This window comes from Vespula pensylvanica, chromosome 8 (assembly GCF_014466175.1).
Source record: "Vespula pensylvanica isolate Volc-1 chromosome 8, ASM1446617v1, whole genome shotgun sequence".
NCBI lineage: Eukaryota > Metazoa > Arthropoda > Insecta > Hymenoptera > Vespidae > Vespula > Vespula pensylvanica.
In genome coordinates this window covers 49,112-70,014 of record NC_057692.1, presented here as the reverse complement: position 1 = coordinate 70,014, position 20,903 = coordinate 49,112, and positions in this window count along the sequence as shown.

The following is a 20,903-nucleotide window of genomic DNA, read 5'->3' as shown; positions in this document are numbered from 1 at the left end:
TGGAAGTACTTACCTATTTGGATAAACACGATACGTGCGTTGGTACATAGATAGATTCTATTTCGCGTCGCTTCCTCAAGGTGGCACCAGTCATTCTATCGAGGGTCCATTTGATCAACGTAGTAGGAAAACAAAGAACAGTCGAAGCGACAAAATAACATTTATTCGATGATTAAGTATATCGATTTAAAAATGAATCTTGCGGAACAAGGAGAAAAGATTGAGGAGGTATTTGATCATTTATGTTTAGAAATAATCTTTTTTACGAATTCGTTTTCGAAAGAGAACAAAATAAATGAATAAATGAAACGACGTTCTCATGGAAAATTAGGTAGAAAGAAAAACGATTTATATGTCGGTCGTACCTGATTTTTTATTTTATATCTTTCTTTTTTCTTTATTGTACGAAATAGCTTGCGGGATAAGTTATGAATTTCCAGAGATATCATTCGTCCTGATCGATAAATATTGTATTGCGTCGGGAGATTGATATAAAATTGAAAAAGGAGCACACTTAACACGCTATTAAATTACATACGTCGATTACATCGTACAAGAAAAATACACACATAAACACACGACGATTATAGATGAATAAATAAGTGATTAAATAGGCGATTAAATAAGCAAAACGCATTACATTTGTGAAAGCTCAAACTTGATGACTACGAGTAAAGTATGAAACGTTAATTACCTATGACAATATTATATCTATATATAATAGCACATACATATTGTGTGTAGACACACACACACACACACACACGCGCACACACACACACACACACAACATCATACACATATATATCATTATAGCTCAGTTATATCAAAATTAAAAGATACACACGCAATTCCAATTTTCCAGTGAGAAGAGTTGAAAGCTTAGAATAAGGGATTCGCTCGAACTTGGGCTAAAAGAACGTCTACGCAATTTCTTATTAAGAACACACATACTGATTTTCTTAAAAGTAATTCGACAAAAGAACATCTAAGTACTTATTATTGTCTTATAGACTTAACTTTAGGTATCCATGGACTGAGATCGAGTACCCTACTTGTATCCACGAGAGACAATGGCACATCGATATGCGTCGAATACTTTCGGGTTTATGTCCAGGAATTTGTTGACTAGATTCCACTCATGATAATATATCTTCGTATATTAGTCTTTTATTTACAAGTAATTTTACGACTAGATTGTACGATTAGATGTTTTATCAGCTACTGATTTATACCGATTTGTAAAACCAATTCTAATTTGATCGCTCTAAAATATTTCTAATCAGTCTCTATGGATTTGCAAGGATACAAATTTTTCTTTCCTTTCTCTTTTCTTACTTTTTTTTGTCTTTTTTTTTTCGTTTTTCTTTTTTCTCTTTTTTTTTTCTTTTTTTTTTTCTTTTATCTATTTTTTTGTCTACTACGAGAATATTCAACTGAAAATTTTACTCGCGAAAGGTATTACATGTAAATTTGGTATCATATTTTATCTTATTACGAATTACTTATTAGAATAAGCACAGCCGCGTAATACCCTTTCACTCGCGTATTTTCAAACGATACAAATCCGTAGAGAAAGGCGAACACTAATTTAATCGTTAAATTTGGAAATCTGTTTGCTTTCCTTTTTAAAGTACAATACCTTCACGCGACAAGTTCGACTATGATCTACGTATGTTATAGTTTCTTAATCTATTTTAGCTCGCGCACTACGTATCTATAGTATCGTATTAAACTAATCTAATTCTAAGTACCTTAGTAGCTGCCATAACGGACATCTCGTACTCGATTATCGTACGATTATCATTAAATATCAAAGACGAATATTTGCGTATATGCGAGGAGATTGTTTTGCCAATTGGAAATGCCAAAAAAAAGAAAAGGAAAAAATCGATATGACGTAATAAAAACGATTGGGCACAGGATGAAATGTTGATTAAAATTGTCATAACGTTCCTTAAACTATAAATCCGATAAGATAAAGCTACCTAGCGCGAGAAAGAATATTACTAATTCCTGAGATATCGACTCCTTTCATCAATGTGAAAATGATTTGAATTTCACCTTTGTTTTAGCATAGTGTGTATGGCATCGCATCCACGGGCAGTGATAGGGTTTTGGCGGTTATTGCGTACACGATATACGATATACGATATGCGATGTACGACGTACGATTTACTTACATAAATATACATGATCCAGTAAAGATGTCATAAATAAATAGTACTTAAACATCTCGTATCTCGTATAGGATCGAAATCGAAGCTGAAACGATTTATTATACGTTTCTTCGAGAATTGCATTTACGGTTGGCCTGCATATTCGCTTTAGAATATATAATAAATTAATTTTATCTTTGATTTTGGCCCAATAATTACGTTGATTCGTGACTATCAATTTCGAATGACTAGAACGTTACGAAAAGACTAGATTCAAAAGAGCAAAACGAGGAAAATGTGTCAAATGTTTTTCCACATCGAATTACTATTCTACTTTACGTTACTATTCTATAAAGGAATAAATGATTTTCCTTCGCCCGATAGAATGTGCTGTACGAATATTCAAACTAATTGGAAACGTTATTTACGATTGACCGATCAAACGTTATCTCAGCTTTGAGACTAGAATAAGTTAGATTGGTGATGATTTAGACTAGAATCATGGCGGCTTGATCGAATCTTTCTAATTAAAAGTAGATTTTTGACTAGTTTACGACTAGAGACGATTTGGAGAGTGACTAGAGGATGACTAGAGCATGAACTATATACTAGAGAGATACAAATCTATGACGATCTAATATATCTTTCTTCCAACACTTTTTTGTCTTCTATCCTATACTTTTGGTATCGGCCCGTTGTGCACCTTTCATATTCATCATAGAGATATAGAAAAGTAGGGAAAAAAAAAGGAAGGAAAGAAATTCTACGATGATCTATTTCCAAGTCTCACTGTGCGTGTCGCGTATATAGGTGTGTATAGGTATAGATGCGTGTGCACACACGCGCGCGTGGTCTCTGAATTAAAATAGACTTAGTGCTCGGTATGGAATACAGATACTTAAGGACTCATTAAATTTACTACGACTTATGTTAGGTTCGAATAGAAATATCAGCCGCGTATCAAGAACGAAAAATAGAATCTTACATCCGTGTAAAACGTAGATCAGTTTGGCGCCTGAACGTCGCCCGTTCGGTAGGTGATAGGTTGATTCGGCAGAAGTCCCTTGATTTCCACGAGGATGACAGACGTATGAGAGAAGAAGGACCAAAGTATCTCGTAAGTTGGAAATCTCTCTTTCGTTATGTATCCAGAGGGTTGCATCGGTTTAATCTTTTCTCGAGTTTTTCGTCCTTTCTCGTCAGATTTCATTAGATTTTGGGCGACTTTAGATGCCAACGACCGTCGTATTCGTGAGACGAAAGAGTCCATTTTTGTACTAGAATGAACGTATCAAAAATCAATTTTGATAACGAGCGAGCCATTAACTAATAATTGTACTCTTGGCATCAGTACTCTGCGTTTCTCCCAATCCTTCTTCTTCTTCTTCATTAACCCTCATCGTTAAGCGATAAATTTACAAACTCAATTTATGTACAGTCGTTTCTCCTTTTCGGATAATAAAAAATAAAAGCTTTCCTCAGTCTTTTCTCTTTCGTTGGTCATGCGAGTCGTGTTATCAGATAATCCAGTACTTTATTTACCTTTGATGTTTTCGACGATGTTCGATCGGCGCGCTCGTTCGCTTTTAACCTCGGCGTTAAGTTATTGCTCTTCTTCCCAGGATCTCTCTCTCTCTCTCTCTCTCTCTCTCTCTCTCTCTCGTCCAATCCACTCCAGATGTTTCCCATCGCCGGTAACGGAGTCTCCGCTCGCGCAAATCCTCCGTTGCCGCAGACTCCTGGCGAGTGGAAAGAGCGGCGACGAGCGCACGTCCGTTCGGTGATTTCAATCCAGTAGCTCGTTCCGGGAAAGCGGGATGGAAGGTCGCATGACCCTCGGAGGATGGATCGACTGCGTTTTCGTGATAGATAAAGAGAGATAGAGGGAAGAGAGAGGGGTTGAGGAGGAAACAGGGAACAGAGAGAAAAGAGTCCTCCGAGGGTCACGCAAGCGCACACTCGCTCGCTTGCTCGCAGACTAGCCCTAACTCGGCTTCGTATCGGGCTCGCACGCGTCTTCACCCCACCATCGGACTGCCATTATCCCCACCGAGCGAGCTTCGTTTCCCCTCCATCGAGCTCGTTCCCCTTTCCCCTCCGTACCCCCCGCCGATGACTTTAGCCCGTTTTCGCTCCCTCTACCCTCACCCTCGCGACCCTGGATCCTCCCACTAACTGCGCGTACGCCGTTACGTCGATCTTTCCCCTTCGAAAGGCGTCATTGGTGCCGCCAAGATACGGACACATCTCCCTTCCATCGCCGGTCCGCGCGATCTCTGCCGCTTTTATCCTAAACCGTCACCATCCTGCCACCTTCTTGTCACCGTCACGTTTTATATCTTAAACCGATCGAGACCGATCGAGGCCGGTCGCAACACCAAGGAAATAATCGCGATATCAATATCTTCGCTATTTCTTCCATTTCCGTAATCCATATCCCAGACGTTTGTCAGGCGTATTAGTCGTACAGTCGACACGTAACTAATGCACCTTGAAATATAATAGACATGCGCCCAATCTGTCCCGGCAACATCTGTTCCTCCTTCGAGCGAAGCGTTCTCGACGTAGCCTTCGTGCACGGTGCAGCTTGTATCGGTCCTCCCTCGAGAATCGGTTTGACGGATAAAGAGCGGAGCTTTGCGAAATGATTGCGTCAGGGTTGTCGTCGAAGGAACCAAAAGCGATATTGTTCTGGATAATGGATCGACGCTATGCGACGCGACGCGACGCGACGCGACGCGACGCAACCCGACGGACGGGAAGGGAGCAAAAGGTTCTGTCAGATCGACCAAAATATGCGTGGCACGCGTCGAGATTTTGTAGCAAAGGGTGGTGCGAAACGGCCCTCGACGAGGTCCCACAAAGATTCACGCTACTACATTCATGGGTTGCAGGGGCTAAGTTGCAGGCACGCGACATAAGGCGCGCTGTTCGTTACCACGAGGGTGCTGACTCGCGCTTAAATATTCCCCATGCCTTTTATCCCGATCGTTTCAGTAGTATTTTCAAGTGAAAAAACGAAAGTTAACGCGAGGCTGATATCGTCGTCGACGTTTGGACGCGGTTCGGCGTCGTCGCCTCGTCCGTCGCCGAAGTCGTTCGAGGAAAAGGGCGATCCCCTCCTCGAATTCGATACGGAACGAAGAAATTCTATGACTCGTTGTTCCTACAACGCGTTGGCACGCGTCTAAATCTATGCTTCTTTGCAATGTCGCAAATGGATCGCATCCTGGCTCGTCGATGGCCGATACAATTCGTAGCCCGCAAAGATAGCTATGGAATTTCTCGAGTTATCCGATCGGGATCGCCACTGGACTATGGACGTTTTCCCATTCCATTCGTCCCATTCGACGGTATCTTCGATCGTTCCTAAAACTTTGCCTTTCTTTTCGTCAGAGACACCTGTAACTTGGGGTTTCGTGACATCGTCATTCCGACAACCGATCCGTACAATCGCAAAATGTCGTCGTATATGCGGGTTACGTTGACATTCGTGGCCTATTCATCGAGTTTCAAGGTTCGCGCACAATGTCAAGCCCTCATTTGACAAAAAGTCTTTAACGAGAACGATTACTTGCAATTAGTAAGTATCAACTTTATCCGTTCGAGTACGGATCGAGGACGTTTGAATCATCAAAGTCCAATCGACTAATTCGGCTATTAAGTAGGCACGTTTGAATCGTTTTATGATTTCCCGGGAGATGGAGAGGGAGAGAGAGAGAGAGAGAGAGAGAGAGAGAGAAAGAAAGGACGAGATTTAGAACGTTGACCAACGTGCCCGTGATGCATAAAATAGGCATAATCGATCAGGATAATCCCAATCTCCTTATCTCCGCGAACGTCGACAGATGTGCTCGCCCTGTGCTCGACAAACGCTGTTACGTGCCAAGTACGTGGCTATATCTTTTATCTATCATCACCCCTAACTCCATTCGTTCCTCCTTCGTATTCCATTTATATGCAAACAGGACTCGCGATAGAGTAAAATTAAAAAGAGAGAGAGAGAGAGAAAGAAGCATAGACGATAGAGTAAAAATTTGTAAAAATAAGCAGAACATCGAGACTTTTTCAATCAAAGTCACGTGCCAGAAATGCATTAAAGGGAGACATCGTAGAGGATGCAGAAACTAAACGGTCGCTTCGCAGCTGCGAAACGATCGCGTGTTTCGAGCCCGAAACGAATATCAAGGATATGGTTCAATTAGCCGAGTATGCCTGCGGTGGGACATCACTATAGCGCACTTCGTTATTACCAACGGAGCAATATACCGAGCATCAATATAAATCGTCCATTCTTTACTCAGCCGTCTTCCACGATGGACTCCATGGTAGAATCGACAAACCCGACTTTGGGTGTCGAACACGCATCCTCGGATCTCCTAGTCACGCTACCGTGATTAAATCGGAGAATAAACTTGTGGAAATCGAGACGCGTTAAGAACACTCACCCTTATCGAAATTCGAATACGATGCCAGCCATCTCAACTCCCGTTTCTACGTGGCTCGAGCGCACGAGCGTCCTATTCGTTAGAAAATTATTTTGTTATTTCAGCGAGGCGCTGTCTCGTGCCGGCTGCTGGACTCGTCATCGGTTTCTCACGTTCGAAAGGCAAGTGTCACATTTCTCTCGTTGATATCAGAGCGATGACCTTCTCCCGAATCTCCTACTCCTATTCGAGGCTTTATATATTATTAACGAGTATAAATTCCGATAGGATCGTTCGCGCGATAAGAAAAAGAACATGTCCCGTCCGATTGTTCGAATCTTTGCAATCGCGTTTCTCAATACAATCGGATCGTGCAACACGGGAGACAGGAGAGGATTGTTTTATGCGTGTTACAAAAATGACACGACGCGATGTCTTCTACGAACAGGTGGGCTCAGTCGCCGAAGTAGAAACCGTTGGTACTAGTTCATCGAGCGAAATGCCCTTTTTGTTCAACGAGTGGCAGGATCGAACAATAGCGTTCATCCGTGAACGCGACACTCGTGATGGAACACGTGATGGAACAAAGGTGTTTCGCGGCCAAGGGCCTTCGAATCCTCCTTATTGTTCGTCGCTATCGCTTCCGATAGTCCGTTGGGCTCGTAACAATTTGCCCCGTTCGATCCGTCGGCGTCGGCGTCGGCGTCGGCGTTGGCGTCGCGAGATGATGAGCCGTGAAACGACCCGATCGTTCGCTGGAAATCCATAGAACGCGAGTATGCTGATCGGCACGCTCGGGGGTAGAAGCTGCAACAGGTGGGCCCTTTCAAGGACTCGCCAATCCCTTTCGCACCCTCTACGTTGCATAATGACGAATGCGGGCGTTCGATCGTTCTCTCTGGACAGAAAAAAAGTTCTCCATTCAATGGAAAGCACGTGCAACGATAACGAGAATAATACGCTATTCTACGAATATTCAATGCTCGTTACGACGAATAAATTTTTATTCCAGGTATGTAGCTAGGTAAAAAAATTGGCTATCGCCGATACAGGACACGAATATTTCTCTCGTAGACGAAACGACGAAAATATTCTTGGCGCGTTTCAACAAAGGCGCAACCCCTGCCTTTGAACATATGTCGTCTTGTCGATACGAACCGAAACAATAAATACAGGGAGAAGGAGAGAGATACCTACGTCGTAATGTATAGGTTCGACGCGAGGTCTATCTTTTTTCCATGGGAAGCCGTAAACCGTAAACGCGCGTATGCGCGTTCCACTTTGGGAACGTACCGTGAGAATGTTCTAAACGATCATTTCAGGCGAATTTAACCGTTACGTCGTCCGTTAAATTCGACTAATTATAGGTATCACGAGGATCGCGCATGTACGTTTTATCTAGAAACAGGCCTTACCTCCTATGTCTATTTCTCTATCTTTCGCTGGCGTACGATCGAAAGTTGACGAAGTTGGAGGATTGAAAAGGGATAAGAGAAGTTGAGCGGTCTACTCGTCCAGCCTTAAGGACAGCCGCAATCGTTTATCGGCGTTATACGTCGTAACGTTCGCGTTCGCGTTTGCCTGTTCTGCGCTTTCAAGGCAGAAATTACGTGCGCGACGATACGACGTTAGATTAGCGAGCGGTATGTGGGCCGGTGATTTGCGATATCCCTCTCGTTGCCACGAAATGTTTGCACACCGTGAAAGCGATCGTGGATGTGGATCCACGAGAGAGCTTTTATCGCCTTGAAAGACGTCACGTGTGCGCCTTAGATATGGCCACCTACGTAACCGCGTGGCTTAATGCCTGACCATGCAAGTACTTGCCTCGCAGAGAGAACCGCTGCGCAACCAGCAAAACTCATCGAATCTTTCGCCCTTGCGCGTTTATACGTCGCAACCCCGACGATGAAAGCGGACTCGTCGATTCGGCGGTCACCATCCGTGTCCCCCAACGCGTTCGGGGGATCGCGTCTCTTACACTTGACACTTGAATGACAGCTTGCTAGGGACTCGGTGACACCGTAATACCATCGTGCAATTGCCGAGATTGCCCTCGCGTCGATTACTTATTTCTATTACTATGGGATCTCGTAATAATACCAAATACTTAGATTCGCGAAGTAGTGGGGAAAGTATTCGGTACGGTTACGCGTTACCGTTTCGTTCAACGATCCATATCTAAGAATATCTGGGACGAAAGCTTGCTTGAATTATTACTTACGTTCGAAGGTTCGAACGGATGGATAACGTTGATTTAAAATGTATTACTTTAAAAAGACGTTATGCGCGAGTTACTCGATCGTTCCGATGTAATCCAAGTTCTTGAGAGAGTCGATAGGTATTAACGTTCTTACTCTCTATTTCTGCTCGCATATTGACCTCGCTTAATTATTACTCGACTATAAGATTCCCAATTTTGGCTTGCACAGAGTCAGATCAACGCGGGATAAAGCCAGCGAGTTCTCACGAAGCAATCATAGTGGAGAGCCTTCGTGTTGGACGACAATATACGTGCGGCTCTAACCGCAGGAGATCTATATCGAACGCCTTCCACGCTGCTAATTTTCATCTCGGACTCGTTTAATTGTAAGCCCTTACGGCGTCGTGAGGTAACCGCATTAGAGGAACTAATCTCGCGGATTGCCCGCCAAGATACTGCCCCCTTTCGAACCAGCGAACTGGCCCTCCAACCCTTTCTTTTCAACGATTCGAAAATAACATTTCCATTCGACGCTCGAATAGGTACGGATAGACCGTAACCCACACCTTACCCTTACCTGCAACACCTACACTCAACCGCTTTTCCTTCTCGTTCTCGTCCTTGTTCTTGTTCCCGTTCCCGTTCCCGTTCCCGTTCCCGTTCCTGTTCTTATTCTTAACCTCGTACTTATTCTCAGCGCGAAGAATTCTTTGAAAAATTCACCATTGTATCGCGTCACGCTCCATAGAGGGCTATCGTTAAAGAAACAAGAAAAACGATGCTTTTAATCTAGCGTGATTCTCACGTCAACCGATAATATTGACCGGAACACGTTCCGCGTCTGAGTTCCTTATTTAATCTTTATGGGCCGGACGCTTAGTTCGTGGCCTCGTGGTAATATAATTCTCAGGACGCGTGTAAAAGAGGAAGGGAACTGTATAGCAGGGGAAGGATATCAGACGCCGGCCGTCTCCTGGAAATATTATAGCCTTAGCATATATGTACCTGGTGTAAAATTATGTACTACCTATCCCTTCCTAGTGGACCCGTGCCCCTGTGTACGCGGTATCGAATATACCTCGTTATATCGCGCTATACGTGGCCGTTCTCTTTCTCTCTTTTTGAACGAGTAAGAAGATCCTCCTTGGCACGTGCCAGGATGCGAATACTCGGCGAGTGCGTAATTCCGTGTTATGGATATCGGACAGATAGACGGATATGATAAAAAGAATTCGTCATCGATCCATCCTCCTCCTACCGATCCTTTCGGTCGACGACGGACGTTTTCGTACATTACGACGTTATTTTGCACGTTCACGGGTTATTACGAAACTAGGTCGTCCTTTATCGAATACCGATATCTATCGCGTGTCAATGGTTAATCAAAACGAAATCTAATGCATTTCTATCGCATCTATCATTCCAAATCGATATCGTTAGAGGTGTCTAAAATCAAATCTCGGGTCTTTCGCCTCGAGAAGACGACTATTGACATCGTCCTACCCTAGGTTCTCCCATTTCGAATAAGTTCGGAAAAGATATTTGGATATTGAAAAGCTATAATTGGCGTAAAAAAAAAAAAAAAAAAAAAAAAGAAAAGGAAAAGAAAAAAGAATATAGCTGTCTGTCTATGTGTTATATCCATAGATCGTATCGTTAACAGTTATCGTGAAACGTCAAACCTCGTTTTCGAAGGCATTCGAACAAAGAGCATTTCATCCCTATCGGCCGGTGCAACGACACCGATTTCTAATTCACGAAGAGTAAAAAAAAAGCAAGAGACGTAAGCGTCGGTAAATTAGAAGAATCGAAAGGGCTCGACATCGTCTATTCCCTTTGTGTGGACACCGACGGTGGTGTCGGGTATGTCGCGATGACATGCTGCGAGTCTCTTCGGGGGGTGCTTCACGAACACGGAAAGGAGGATTATGAAAAGACCAAGGAATAGACTCCCTTCTTACCTTATTTTCTTCCTATTGTTACTTTCTTTATCCATTCGACATCGAGGGTACATAAGAGAGACAGACGCAGGTCGACGACACGAAATCCAATCTTTGGAATCTCTATCCACCCGCGATCCTTCAAAGGACCACCTACGATCAATTTATTTTCCAAGTCGGGTAACGTCTTATCGATAGTTTCCTTTTCGTTCGATTACGTTCGCGTCGAACGTCGATTCTGAATTATATTTTCACATGGCGATGCACGCACGGCGATACGCGCCGTAAGATGCATCTCCATCGGGAACGGTCGATCGCGCGTTTCGTTCGTCATCGGTCAGGTGAAAGGTATTTCGCAGATATCTCGAAACGCCTTTAAAACTTTTCTCTATTTCTTCCATTCTCATTTTCCTTCTATTATGCGCTTGGTTATACTTCGTTCGAACGAGCGAGATCATTTTTCGTATTACCTTTCGAGACCGTTTTTAATATTATTAGGGAGTTTTTTGGCTTTACCAGAAGGAAGCCCCGCTTGGGCGACACATTAATTCCACGTGGTATTCCTCCTTTTCTTTCGGCGCGGATGCGGGCGCGGGCTTTCTTAATCGCGAGATCGTTTGGAGAAACCTTCCATAGAGGATAGAACGCGTCGGATGGAACGATCATAAAAGCAGAGCGGGCATCTTCGCGAGGCGACGACGAGAAGCCCCTGAGAAAATCCCCACGACGTATGGTTTCCGAATATTTTTACGCTATAGCTACGCCCGCGCGCGCGTATCAAATCAATCGATTCGGGGCTCGATTGTGTACCCTTCCCACGCGATCGCAACCGGAGGGTGAGAGGTTGCATCCTCGGTACAGGTGAAGAGAGGGAGTCGAAGGCTGACAACGAGTTTACCGAGCAGAGCTATTCTATGGGAACGCGTTGTCCCTACGACTTCCGTCCATCTTACCTCCGACTTCCGTCCGACTCTCTCTCTCTCTCTCTCTTCCCTTCGATCATTTTACGCGCCTGTATCGCTTTAGTATCTAGACACTTTTCTCTTTCGAACAAAGTCGAGAGTACGAGAGATTGGAAGACTCTCGTTTGCCCCGCTGGGCTCTTTTTTCGCTTTCTAGATTTTAAAAATCCTATTTTAAAAATGGGTATATACGCTACGCTTTATATATCTACAGGAGACACTTACATAGGTGGAGAAGAGTCGTAGGAGAAACACCGTAAAAGGCAATAGTCGCACATAGAGAGAACGTATACAGGAAGGAAGTGTCGCGGTCGTTCTTCCGGGCAGCTGCTCTGGATATCGGAATATAGGCACTACGGTAAAGTAATCCACTATAGGACACCGTACAAGTGCCATTACCGTAGGGAGGGCATCAAGGGCTTCATTTGATACTCGGCGGTTCATAATTAGGATCCGGATAAATATAATATTTGAGAACCCTCCGAGAACACCCCGAGGGGGTCGTTTATCTCTCTCTCTCTCTCTCCCACTCTCTCTCTCTCTCTCTCTCTGTTTCTCCCTTCGAGCTTTTCCATCGATAAAACAAACTCCGTTTCGAGAATTATCGCGTGATATCAGATATCGATCGCCGATCACATTGAGAAATCGAAAAATTTCGGGGAAAAAAATAAACGTCAACGACATTCGAGAAAGTACCGAAAACTGGAGAAAACAATTAAGGCCACAACAGTTTCGCTCCCTCTGTGCTAATAAACTTCAATTAAAAGTTCATCGACGTTAAGAATTTTAATTGCAATCAAGGCGGCATGTCCGTTGGTTATCTAATTACCAAAGGAACTTGAGATCCATATCTTTTGACGAGATTGATCGGCACGTAACAATTCGCAATATTCTTAACAGAGTGCTTGAGCGTTCAAGAAAACCTTGATAAGGTTCAATTTCCTTAGAGAGAGAGAGAGAGAGAGAGAGAGAGAGAGAGAGAGAGAGAGAGAGAAGGGACGAAGGTACGAAGCGAGGGAGGTAATTTTTCATAGCCGTCTTGAGTGAAGTTGACGCTAATAACTAGTCATTTACCGGGACGGATCCTTCTCTCTTTCCTTCTCTTCTTCCTATAACAATTACGAAATATTACATTACCGACTTTCTTTACAGCTACCTTTCCACTATTCCGAATAACGAATTTTGATACGATAATTTCTGACGTTTCTTTTTCCAAGAAAAGATATCTTTTCTTACGTAGATATTATAGAATACGATCGATAGTTCGAGCGATTGATTTTCTTACTCGTTGAATTACGATGAGAGTGATAATTCAATAGGTCGGATAGACTTATCAATTATTTGACTTATCAATTATAGAGACAATTAACGTCTAAAGATCGTAATTGGAGAAAAATGAGCGTGTCCTTTCTCTTGTGAAAATAAAACAAGTTACTAGGGTGAACGGAGAAGAAGGTAATCTCGATTCGATCGAGATAGCTCGAGAAGCTTATATTTAAATGAAAATATAATCTACCCGCAGATACGATCCCTCAGGCGCACTCGAAGAGAATCCATATTCCAAAGCTTACAGGTAAATCGTGGAGCCCGTATAGATGGCAAACGGTTACCTACACGGCCACTTCAAAGTCTTTCGCGAGAGTTTCGAACAAGTTTTGGATCGGTCCGCCCGCTGGTAACGTTCTACCCCTATGCCCTATGCATATACGTATTTCAATGATCCGTATTTATGAACGACGTACGCAGTTACGGAACGACGTTACGAAGACGGCCGGGTCCGAGTTATCGTACGATCGCTAAGATGGAAAGCCATTTTGACGTCGTCGACGTCTCTGTTCCTTCCTCAAGATCCACACTCGACATTTTCTATTCAGGTTTCGTTTTAATATCCATTGCCCGTCTTGGAAAGAGAAAGCAATATCGGTCTTTGAGGCGTGACAACGTTTCCACCGACTCCGATAACTCCCGAGGGTTGTTCCAATCCGATGATTAAGATCTCAGACGGAGTCTTTTCCTGCGGTCGTCGTTGGCGATAGCGGTGACCAGACACGCTCGGCATGTGGCCAATGGTGCGACGGGGAACCTCGACGGTGCTCCCGCTGCGCGCTCTACGCACTATTTACGAAGGGATGCTGGTGGACAGATGCGTAAGTGGACGCAACCCCCGTCTCGATAAAAAAGGGACGGACTCCTATACTTACGCATCGCCGAAGGTCGAAGGAAGAAGCATCGAGTAGGAGAGCGCAATCATTTTTGTCGGTTGCATAAAGGGGCCGGGCGGGGGAGGGACGCTAGGGGATGGAGACTATCCGTTCGGCATCTAGGATACGAGGAATTTTTTCTGTCAAATACTTTTTCATTCGATTCGACTCTTACGGGCCGAGGCGGGGAGGGACACCGGGGTAAAGAGCAATGGGAAACCATTGGAATCGAATCGAAAAAGCGCCGAGTCGATTTCCTCAATTCCGATCGATAGACTTTTATCCTTTAGCTATAGATAGACTTAAGCAGCGCTACGCGTTCGTTCGTCCGACGATGCGCCAAGAGTCTCTTTTATTTTTGCTCGATCGACTCGACGGGACGGCGCGGCGAGGCGAACCCGCCGTTCGATTCTATTTGCCGCATTGTGCGCGCACGACTCGTCGTCCTCGAGCAGGCGACGATTTCTGCGTTTTCCAGCGGCTCTCGACGTTGCCCTTCTCTCTTTCCTTTTTATTCCATTGCTTGCCCGCATCATCGAAAGCTTACGCACAGATGCGTCTTGGTCGAAAAAGGCCAACTCGATATCGGCCCGATCGTTACCGAAGAAGCGCCAGGGAACTGTTACGAACTGCCGAACATCGTACCAGCTGTTTCACTAATTTCGATATTATCAATAAATTGGATGCTTCCTCGTAATTCAGAAAAAATTCACTTTTATCATATGTCCGGTGTAGCGTCCATACGAGTAAATTCGCGATAAGGGAAACATCCCTTCGTAGCTACGCGCATAGTCGAGCTGATCGAATTTATTTTTGAGCCGCGATACCCCTGTCAAAAAAAATTATCAAGGCGTCGTAGGACGCGTTCATCGTTCGCGTGCAACGACGTAAAGGTCGTCGTTCGATAAGAAACAGACTATATGTACGTATCGGTTAACTAATTTTCAACGATGCGATAAATCGATAGGTAGTAGTTTAACTTCGGTTTTTAGCTTTCCATACGGAACATTTATCGCTCGTCTTACTCGAGCTAAAATGGGAAGAACGTTTTTATCTCAAAATACATATCCACTGCCTACCTATTGGTTGCACCTGCATCAAATCCGTCAGTTCCGTCTACACTCGGCCTTTCGATCGTCGTATCCGTCTATCGTCGTATCTTATATTTTCCTACGACGCGTAACGTCGAGGGCTAAACATTTTTAATACGCTAACGATGTCGACGTCAGCTCGGAATATCCCACAAATTTATATTTGAGGAAAACCAATAAAAATGACTCGGACAAGGAACGAGCGCGTGTCGCGACCCTTTCGCCCTCCTAAGTCCATCGGATTATTCTGTTGTCGGCAATAACGCACGCGCGTTTCGCCACGTGCTTTCAAGATCTTATCTATGAAAATGCATGGAAATAAGATACGCGCTCTAGTAACTATATCTTGGACACGCATAGATACATGGGTGTACCCCATGATCTCAACGTGTTGTCGCACCAGCTGGATATAAAGATATCCAAAGATGAGCTCCATCTCCGTTGCAAAGAAATTCTTCGGATTGGCATCGCTTAGTTAGTTGTATACTTTTTCGTTCTTGTCTAAACATGCGCGCACACAGCCGTATCTATAGGACGGACGACCACCGAGGGGCGCTCGTGTGTGAAAATGCACACGTGCCGAGGAGGATACGATCGGATACGATGGAATACGAACGGAGAAACGCATACGCGTGCGAGCGTGCGTGCGTGCGTGCGTAGCCCGGTGCAAGTATAGAAGTTCCTATAAACGGTAGTAGTGCTCGAGCCGACTCGCCTTTCCCCTCTACCCTCCTTCGGTACACACATGCAGATAGGGCCAGGTGGTGTGACGTGGCTCTCTTATGGGGGTATATATTGGGGCAGGGGGGAGGGGGCCCTATGGACAGCTGCAGTCGTAGATCCATACAATGCAGGAATATAAAAAAGGATGAAAGTAGGGGCAGCCTCGTGGCTTCGAAACAGGAGCGCTGCGATTGGAAGAGGGAAGAAAGAGAGAGAGACGGCTGTCCCGACCATAGGCTTAACTACGTCCTTTGGTTCTTTACTTAGTCCTTCGTCGACTAAGACCGTCCGAAATTTTGATCGGGGTAGCGAATTTCTTTCTTCTTACGTGTCACTTTAAGCTACGACACGGTTTTTCCAACTTCCGAAGACAACTTTCTTCTCTCCATTTGTCTCCGTTCTCCTTCACGATCGAGCAACTTTTCGCGTTTCTGAACGGAAATTTCTTTTTTCGTGTCTTACGCCAATGGAACTCTTAGAGAACGTCATAAGTCTTTCGAGGCACGCATTCGACCGTCTTTCAAGACTACGTGTGGTTTGGTAAGTAACATGACGTCATCGTCGTAGTACGTCATAAGATGGGACGGAAAGCAGGTTGTATTGAAGCAGAGTCGCGCACCAGGCTCAAGGTGGACCGATCGTGTAAAATCTTTAGAACTCCGACGGTGTTTACAAAGCGTTTACCTTCCACCTTGGGGGCTTTTCTTGAAGGGAACGCACACGCACAAAAAGGGCATACCGACCTCTCGAGTCGTCGAGAAGCCATCGAGAATATAAATCGCAATGTAATGGAGATGCAAGGTGCGAAGCTTATCCTTCGTTTCCGCGCTGCGACTCGTCCAAACGCTTTCTTCGTTGCTCGTTTAACTTTCGCTCGCTGTTTCTACAAGGTATATAAATGCGCGTCTCGTGATACCGTTTCGAACATTCTGACACGCGAGAAAGGAGCTCGCGTACGAATTAAAGGTACGCGGTGAAACTAATCGCGCGAGAACAATGTCCAGTGTTAGAATTTAGGAAATGTTGTTCTTTCGCGTGACTCGGCCCAAAAGCATTCGCCTCTAGAAGATTCGTCTCTGTTCTCACGACGATTCCATAAGAAACTTTCTCCCTTCTTAATCGGGTTTCTCCTTTCGATCGCAAGTCTCACGCATATGTCGTTTCTTTCATTCGAAATGATATAGTATAGTCGCGCGCATATGGGAAACGTAGACCGTTATCTATCGATAACATCGCATAAGCTCTCTTTACGCGTACACCGAAGGGTATACGGATTTGCTGCTGTATGTTCTAAGAGGACGAATACATTTCCGCGATTAAACACGCGCGCGTTTCTCATTAAATTAATTGCGTTTACGCTAATTACACGAACGAGCCAACGACGTCTGGATATCGTGGATTCTATCGGCGATACTATCGAGGATTCTATCGGGGATTCTATCGGGAGATTCCTGAACGAACGTTCAAATAGCCTTTCTAAATTAGCGAGGGATGAAGCTTTAATAAACGTAAGCTCATCGAATAACGATCCCACTCTCGTTCGTTATCTCGTCGACTCAAAAAAGGCGTCAAGTTATGCAAATGTGCGCTAACAATCGATCTGCGTACATCTGCGTACGTAGATTATATGTCCCATATGGTGCAATGTTTACAAGCGCGTATCGCGTTACGATGCTTAGCTATTAATTAATTAGCTCGACGATCGGTATCGAAGATAAACCTAGCTATCTTTCCTCGGCCGTCGGTTTCCGCTATTAACGTACACGTAGCTATAAGTAGGCAAGTAATCGTCTCGTTGCTTCCATACGACTTCATCTCTTTTAGATCAAACGAAGCGAATCACGAAAAAGTAATTTTAGTTTTCCTTGTTAAATAGAAGGAAAGCGCAAACGTTGCCGCGAGGAAAAAGGATAAAAGAGATATCTTCGGTTCGGATAGAACTCGCATGGATTTCCAAATAAAGGAATTCGTTGAATTCGTCGTCTGTAGGAGCCGTAAGACTCTAATTAATTCTCGTGGACGTTATCCAAACAAGGTATCCTTAAAGCGGCGCGTACGAGAAAAAAGATGAAAGGTAAGAGGGAGGCAAAGAGAAAGAAGGAAAGTGCAAAGGGCCTCGTGGCAGCGTCCCGTAGGACATGGGCACACGCCACAAGCTCTAGGAGGAAGGCACTCATTCGTGTAGGACGCGTGCGGCACTAGCAGGAGCGCGAGCGAACAAACAAAGGCGAAAATCGTGCATTGTGGCGGTGCGTATTGTTAGGCAGAAAGCTGTGCAGCATCGAGTCCGGGCAGCTGCCCTTTCTCTCTCTCTCTCTCTCTCTCCCTCCCTCACACCCTCCCTCTCGCCCCGCTAGTCGATCTTTTTTTTCCCTACCGCGGCCTCGTACCCTCACCTCGAGGGGTGTCGTATGGACGGGTGGTGCAGACGGCTGGTACAGACGAGTGATTTTAGCCCGGAATACACCGTCGTATCGCTGCTGGATACGCGAGAAAATTCGATTTGTCGTATATATGACGTAGCACGATGGAATCACTCCAAGGTCGCCTTTTTCGTACTTTCCAAGGAATCTCTTTCCGTTCGAGATCCGTTCGAGATCCGTTCGAGGTCCCGAACAAGATCTGATAACAAAATCAAAATCTAAACTTTACCGTTCGTGGATCTCTCGATGGATCAGGGCTTCGTACGCGCGTTTCCTATTTATATTTACGTCCTTTCCCAACACTTCCGGTAAAGAACAACGTTTCTCGGTTTGTTCGAGTGAAAATCGTCGTGTCGTTTGCGTCCGTGAAAGTGGTTTCGTCGAACGAGGGTGGGGTCGGCAAGCACCTCTAAAGGGGCGCAGTGAGGTGAAACGGCAAGCTGAAATCTGGAGGTCTGTGCGGCCACCTGGACAATCCTTTCGGGACGCGTGAGCGCGCGTCGAACAGATGTGCGCGTTTGCGTACGTGAAAACGTTCCCGGGAGCGATAACAATTGTTCCTTTTAATTGTCACTTTCGTTCTAATCGACTCGATCGAAAATTCCAAATCCTCCAACGTAATTTTACGTCGATGGACGCGTACTACGCTTCTACTCGCTTCTATTCTCTTCCATCGCTTAAGGACAAATCGAGCTTGACGAAGTATCACCGACGGCTGAAATCTCTCACATCTCGATATCGATGGGAGACAATAACGAGCGGAATGCGTTTATTCTCGATCGAATTCCTCGGTCGAGGAATCCAACTTCGTTCCGCACCACAGTTTCGTTTCAACCTTACGCCTTCTTGGTACATCGAAGCACGAGGGAGCATCTTTATGGTTTCTCGACGCAGGTCGTATTACGTCCGCTTCATTCATGGCCCGGGATCCACGTGGACGATGCCACGCATGTGCGCGTCCTCGTCATATTCCTCCTCCTTCTTATCTCTTCTTCCTTTTCTTTCGCCGTTAATACGAAATCGATATGCTTCTCGATGACAGGGGATAGAAAAATGAAAAGGGAACGAACACGCAGAGAGAGAGAGAGAGAGAGAGAGAGAGAGAGAGAGAGAGAGAGAGAGAAAGAGAGAGAGAAACGCGCTTCGAGTATTCTCGAAACATTCTTGTTCTACATTCGTACGATCGAAGGATTCGTAAGAAGAATACGACACCTTTTTACTTAACCTGCTTCCTTCCCCTTCGGCAAGTGCCGCCGCCCATTCATTCTTCTTTTTTTCCTCCTTCTCTTCTTCTCCTTTTCTCCTCCTCTTTCTTTCAAGCCTACCGAACCTTCGCAATAAACGACCGCAGACACGCGTGGACGCGTGTCGTAAATGCGTGTAAGTTACAAGGAGTAGGCACGAAAGCACAGCGGCAACTTCCGGTCTTCTAGTCAACACCAAACTAAAGTTCCCTTCTTACACGGGCTTCTAAGGGTGAGCGTCCTTTCTAAGGACGTGAGCCCTTGAATGGAAGAAAGATTACGTCTCCCTTCCTTAGGGCCGGGACCTCTTCGCCGAGGGTCGTTGCGCAAATAAAACGCGCTCGTTAGGTGTTACACGGAGGCACGCGACAGGCAGGTCTTATTCTCTTTTTCTCCTCCTTCTCCCGCTTCTTCCTCATCTTTACATTTTCTTTTCTCTTTATACCCGAACTTGAAAACGACCGCTGACACCGAGATACCGTCCCTCTCCGTGCGCGAAGCGAACTATCGAATCGATAGGAACGCTAACATTTATTTCCATCGTAGGTACTCTCTCATCGTTTACGTTATAGACCGAGTCAGACAGAAATATCTTTGGGACGAGCGTCGCGTCTAAATGCGGAATGAGCAGCTCGGTACGCGTTCGAGGAATGCTTGACACACGCAGACAGACGTCGCAATTATGAAATATACGTCCATTTCCACTTTGATTTCGTTTCGACGTTAGAGCGCTCTTTGTACCTACCTCGGTTATCGCGATAGCTCGAATCGATCGAAAGAAAAGAAATTTGATCGAAGGTTAACGCGTCTTACTCGCGTTGCGAACTCGTATGCGAACGTATCGTTTACGTTGATAAATCAAGAAAGCTTCGATACGGGCGTATAAATCAAGCCCAGTCGCGAGGAGAGCCCAAATTGCGGCACGCGGAGGCGGCGAATCGGAGTATCCCCCTTCTTCCTTTTAGAGAGGAGTCACGGGGTGAGTCATCACCTGGTCCGAGGGGAATCGAGGGGAAAGGGGAGGGATGTCGGTCGCGTACGAAAGGGCAGGTGAGGCCGAGGGGCACGAGTTCGTGCCCGATCGTCTCTGTGCTCGTGGACGAGAGGGGTGCGTCTCGCTCAGCAACCTACGAGAGAAAGCGAAAAGGGAGAGGACGAGGCTGACGATGGGAGAAGAAAGCCAGGGGAACGCTTAAGTAACGCGTACGTTCGCGCGGAGATACCGGCTCATCGGAAGGTATCGACTTTCATTCAAATTATCCGAGCGGGCGAAAACGAGCGTCGCTCGATACTTCGATCCGATCCGACCCGACTTTTTCCTTCCTTTTCTTCCTTTTACGTTCTTGTGCGACAGCGCACCTAAAAGCTCTAATTGAAAGTATACCTGCAATTAGAAGGATTATACATCGAGCTGCTCGATCATGCCTGCTCTAACGTACGGCGGTAAATGTACGTGCAGTAAATTTCATTTTAAAACGACTGCCCTCCGCGAACCCCTCGTCGCGGTCGACTGTCTCGTCACGGCATCAT